At 37.1% G+C, this 6000-nt stretch overlaps 1 protein-coding gene across 2 annotated transcripts in view; it reads left to right on the top strand.

Annotated features, from left to right (window-relative positions):
- Positions 1-1577: 1577 nt before the first annotated feature.
- Positions 1578-6000, top strand: part of TFPI (tissue factor pathway inhibitor) — a 96281-nt gene continuing 91858 nt past the window's right edge. The window contains exon 1 of one of the 2 annotated variants that reach the window (XM_070359371.1): positions 1578-1795. The gene's annotated coding sequence lies outside the window, so the exon portion shown is untranslated. The remainder of the gene's footprint in view (positions 1796-6000) is intronic. The other variant, XM_005889544.2, reaches the window with a different exon arrangement.

Genomic DNA, 6000 nt, shown 5'->3' with positions numbered 1-6000 from the left:
TACAGATGGGTTAAATATCTCATGTCCCAGGCCATCTCTGGAAAAGCCAATTTGTACTCACTTATGTATCCCCCTTCTTCTAGCCTGACAATTCCTAGAGGGTCAAGAATTTCATAGCAGATGGGACACCTCCTTGGGGAGGGCAGAATATAAGCACACAAAAACCAAGTTTCTTCTCCTAAAAATCCCCTGGCAATTGCTTGGTCATCAATTTCCCCAGGATGGCATGGACACCACCTCCTAAATGACCTTCACAAATTTCCTTCCTAAGCCCTAACACTCTTGTCAACCTGTGTACCAAGCAATCATTGCCACCTGCCTATTCCAGGCTCCTGTGGTCTGTGCCCCTTCTAATCCCTCCCAGGGGAGTGGTCAGGCCCCCTCTTCCACCCTGCTGGGTGGGTTCCTCCTCACTTGAGTGCTCAGTTCCCCTGCTGCCGTCCACTACCTGCTAACGTGAAAAGTCCGGGCATTGAGAAGTAGAATCCTTCCAGAAGGGCGAGGCGCCTTCCCCCTTCTAGAAGATTCGAGCTGCAAGGCCTCAGAGTAGTCCCAAGGGGGACTTGTCTCCTCAAAATGAGGAGTTTCCCAACCAATGCACCAATGTTGTAGCCATGCATTCTGGGAAACAAACTCACTCAGAAGAACAATGCAGATAGTGGAGTGCAGTTTATTGCACTGACGGGCCCAAGGCAGAATCTCCTCTTAGCCAAGGACTCTGACCAGTTTTTCTGAAAACCTTATATACCTTAAGTGTATGTGCCCAAACCCACCTCCCCAAATTCCCTGAAACTAGTCTGAACAAAGGAAAAGAAAGATACAATCAAAGTTAACCCGTGATTCATATGCCTTAAGCCTAGGTAGTTAACAGTGGACACTTATCAATAGGCCTGTGGTCATACCCCAATAAGTATAATAGAATTCATGATTCTATTTGGTTACACAGATAATTAGGGTATTATTTTAGGAAACAGAGAGTCTAGGTACGAGCCCTGGGCTCTTCCATCCAGGGGGCCTGGTTTTCCAGTTGGTATGTCGTTTCCATAGATACTGGGCATCTAGCTCAAAGTCCACAGTCACCCAGATGGAGTCCTGCTTTCAAGATGGAGCCTGTTCTGTTTCTTCCTTTACCACCTGGGAAGCCCATCAGTCTACAACTGACAATACATTACATCGGCTCTCTAATCAAAGGGAATTTCAGCAGCCCTCAGATTTTTCCATAAATATAATAAGAATGTAGATGAAATAACTAGAAGAGAAATAAAGTGCTAAAAAGGCTTGCTTTATTAAGTAACAATGTAATGACAAATACGTAAAATTTTAGAAATATATAGCACAAGGGGGGAAAAGTGGATTTTTAAAACTAATTACAAAAAGAATCTTGGAAATAAAAGAAATAGTAATTTTGAAGTCTTAGTGTCAGCTGATTCCTTTGTTTCCTCCATAATAGAAAAGGCTTTTGAATAGTTTGGCGAAATTAGCTTAAAAAGAGTTGCAGTGACCTAAACAGGAAGCCTGGCTGTTTCCAGCTGCGGGTGTTCTCCGAGGCTCTTTGCTCCAATAGACGGGAGCGACTTTGGGCTGGATAAAAGTCAAATTCTTACCTCGCCCTTTCACTGCAGGCAGGATCAGATTGCATTTCTTTCATTATTCTCCACGCCCCAGTTTCTCCATCTGTTTAAAAGAAGAAGTAGACAAGATAAATTCTCTCTTCGATGCCTGGAAGGGAAAACAAAATGAACTCAATTCTGCTTTGAAAAAATCTTTCTAAGAACTTTCTTCAGAGATATTACTCGTGAGTACCTGGCAATAAATAACCTTTATTTCTTTTTCTTGGAGGAAAAGCAGGGTGCTGAGAGGCAAAGAGTTGTAGGAGAGGACCATTGTCTATAACCCTACAATGAAAATTGACCCTTCTCTGTAAATAAGTTGATTGTAATGCAAAACTAAATTCTCAGCATTTTGCATTGAATTTTAAGCAAATATATTATTTTTTTTTTAAGTTGGTGAGATGTACTGTTGTTTATAATTTTAAGCCTGGGTTGGCAGTTCTTTGCTAATTGTGTTTTTATTGGAATTTTCTGAAGATTTCTTTTAACCTTTAAATATTATTTAATCACATATAAATAAACACAATAAGACACTGACAGTCTTATGTTTAAAGAAAGTTCTTTCATTGCCATCAATTGCTGATGTTTAAAATAAGGTATAAACAGAATTCCTGTTGTCTATTTCATTCTAGCATTAACTAATCTCAAAATATTAAGGAAATATTTTACAAGTCTCCAAAGACAAAAACTTATATTCTAAGATAGTAAAATAAGAATAAACAGGGTTGTACTATATAAAGTATAATTATGTGAATTAAAGCAATAGATTACATACCTAATATGATGTACTGTCGTATTCTGGTTGCTTATAAAATGATATTAAACTTAGCTTCTGGTAGTAGAGGAAAGCACATAATATAGAAAAACACAACCACAGAACTATAATGAAACAAGAAAATTATTTATGTAAAGTACTTATTTGTATGAGTATTAATGAAAAATGAAAGCCAAGAGCTGTACTGTTCAGGAAAAGAAAAGAAAAGATAAGCAACAGCCACACTGTGACTCAGTGCTCTGGAAATTAGTCACAAAATGACTTGTATGTTTGTGATAATGTAAATATACAGGGCAGAACCCAAGCAGGAAACACGCAGCCCAGAGAGTCATAGTTTATGTGTAAAAGCATAATATTTCTATCAGAGGTTAAAAGTTGTGTCCATTTTGAGATACTGCAGAATTTTTTAAGCTAGCAAAATCTTTCATAAAACAGTTTTAGAATATATATATATATATATAATTCCAGTGCATGATAATTTTAAGATGTATAATCTATATTTGATCTAATCTTTAAACTGAAGGGCAAATAATCTCTGAAAATGTATTGGTGTGTGAAATTTTAATTAGGGGTATATGGGTTAATAAAATGATACAAAGTGTCCTTAGGCATCAACAGAGACGGAATACTCTTAATATGAATACAGATACTTAACTCTGTAGATCTAAGAATATAATTAACTTTATAGATCTAAGAGTAAAAGTTTAAAATATATACTTTTAACAATTTGAACGGTTATATGGGGAAGCCAAATTTGTCTTATTCAGGTAACCATAAAGTCTTAACAGAGAGCTTTAATGGTATGTCTACTATTAATAACTTGGTTCCTTTTTCTATTAGATATGCTCACTTGTGCAAGTTTTGTTTTTTTGTTTTTAATGTACAGTTTTATATCTTTAAGCTTTTGTTTTATCTCCAATATCTAGATCAAAACACCTTTGAGAAATGTGTCTTATTCAAATGCATTATGCCATCAGCTGATGCTTGCTTGTTCATAATTCTAGGCTTTATTTTCTTATTGGTTGTACAACAACTACTTTGCCAGAATATTCTAATATAAACAATATTGCTAAATTTAAAAATAATAATCTTTGAAATGGAAAATTGTTTTGTATCAAACTATAGTTTTCATAAAACTAATTTGCTTCTTCCTAAGAATTAATTACCTGATCTTAGTTATTTACACTATTCAAATTCAAAACATAATTGGACAGATGACAAACTACTAGAGGAAAAAAAGCCAAGATGAAAAGGCTTTATGAATTCCCAGAACACCTAGCAATCTAACCAAACAGCAGATGTACTATAGATTCTTTAGGAATGGTTGGTTTATTAAATTGAGTGTCACAAACTCTTAATACAGATTTCAACTGACATCTCTACTTAATAGAAGAAAAAAATGAAAATAAGCATTGTTGCCCACAAAAGGTGGGGTGGGGGAGGAGAGATAATATGAAAAGGAAAGGAAGGTACTCAGGATAGAGTTTTCAAAAAAATCTTGTTTGTTGGTATAAATTGAACAAATTCAATGATAATATTGATTAAAAATTAGTTAATTGTATCAGCTTATCTTTGCTAGTAGACCAGGTCTAAGAACTGTACTGCAGAGCACATCATCTTTTCTCAATAAAGGCTGTCTTCAGCCACCCTTTTTTTGTTTACCATTTAAAACATTTAACTCTGCTAATTAAATTTGCAGAGTTGTCTTTAAAAAAAGTAAACTTTTAAATGTGTTATATTTTTATAGAAATATTCCAGTACTATAATGATTTCTGATTGTTACCATGTGCATTTGGAGAAACCTGAATTCTAGACTTGAGATGACTATTGAAGTCCTATTTCTGCATATTAAGTCTCACCAAAATGAAGAAAGAATTCAAGCTATTCCAGAGAGTGCTCTTTCTGCTAGACTACCTCTCCTGGGCCTCTGTAACCCTCAATGAGTGCTTTCTTAGAGTGATGTATCATCTCTGTGAGCCCAGTCCTCCTATTACTCTTTTCTCCCTGTCTTTACTTCTCCAAGTAGCAGATGCTTTGTAGAACCAGAACCTAGGATTCAGCTACCAATAGGCTGAGGGCACTCTAGTCATTTCTACTTTTCTTCTTTTCAAAACCAATAAGAAAAACATTGGATGCATGTCAAATCTGCTATATTCATCTCTCCTGGCCTTCCTTTGGGATTCTATGTTCTTTCCTTAGTTGGAACAACAAAATTTTTAAATTATTTTAAAAACAAAAGAGGTCCATGTTCCATAGAAGAAGTCCCAATGCTGCAATATTTCTATCCCAAGTTTTTCTATCTGGTAGACCACTAGTCCTGGGGAGACAGTTCTCTCTGGACTGAATAAATATTTCATGTTATTTATTGGGTTATTTCAACATCAGGAATGTGGAAGTACCCATTAGTATAGCATGATATGATATGATATAACATATCATGATAATATAGCATGATGGTGTTTTTATTGCTAAGCATAGACTACCATTGATCCCCTTCTGTACCACACCCTCAGTGCTGCCACCACACTGCTGTTAACCTCATTTTCTCTCTCCTACTCATGTTTCTCACCAACATCTATCCCATCCTTGAATACTATAAAAACCTATTTTTAAGTAACACCTCATTCTTTACTTTGCAAGGCTTATAAATGGAATCAGTTCAGTTCAGTTCAGTTGCTCAGTCATGTCCAACTCTTTGTGACCCCATGAACTGCAGCACACCAGGCCTCCCTGTCCATCACCAACTCCCGGAGTCCACCCAAACCCATGTCCATCGAGTTGGTGATGCCATCAAACCATCTCATCATCTGTTGTCCCCTTGCCTCCTGCCCTCAATCTTTCCCAGCATCAGGGTTTTTTCCAATGAGTTAGCTCTTCGCATCAGGTAGCCAAAGTATTGGAGTTTCAGCTTTAACATCAGTCCTTCCAATGAATACCCAGGACTGATCTCCTTTAGGATGGACTGGTTGGATCTCCTTGCAGTCCAAGGGAGTCTCAGGAGTCTTCTCCAACACCACAGTTCAAAAGCATCAATTCTTTGGCCTTCAGCTTTCTTTATAGTCCAACTCTCACGTCCATATATGACCACTGGAAAAACCATAGTCTTGACTAGACAGACCTTTGTTGGCAAAGTAATGCCTCTGCTTAATCTAGGTTGGTCATAACTTTCCTTCCAAGGAGTAAGTGTCTTTTAATTTCATGGCTGCAATCACCATCTGCAGTGATTTTGGAGCCCCAAAAAATAAAGTCTGCCACTGTTCCCACTGTTTCCCTATCTATTTGCCATGAAGTGATGGGACCAGATGCCATGATCTTAGTTTTTCTTTATGTTGAGCTTTAAGCCAACCTTTTCACTCTCCTCTTTCACTTTCATCAAGAGGCTCTGTAGTTCTTCACTTTCTGCCATAAGGGTGCTGTGATCTGCATATCTGAGGTTATTGATATTTCTCCCGGCAATCTTGATTCCAGCTTGTGCTTCTTCCAGTCCAGCGTTTCTCATGATGTACTCTGCATATAAGTTAAATAAACAGGGTGACAATATACAGCCTTGACATACTCCTTTTCCTATTTGGAACCAGTCTGTTGTTCCACGTCCAGTTTTAATTGTTGCTTCCT

This window comes from Bos mutus, chromosome 2, assembly GCF_027580195.1.
Source record: "Bos mutus isolate GX-2022 chromosome 2, NWIPB_WYAK_1.1, whole genome shotgun sequence".
NCBI lineage: Eukaryota > Metazoa > Chordata > Mammalia > Artiodactyla > Bovidae > Bos > Bos mutus.
This window is presented reverse-complemented; position numbering and strand designations above follow the sequence as displayed.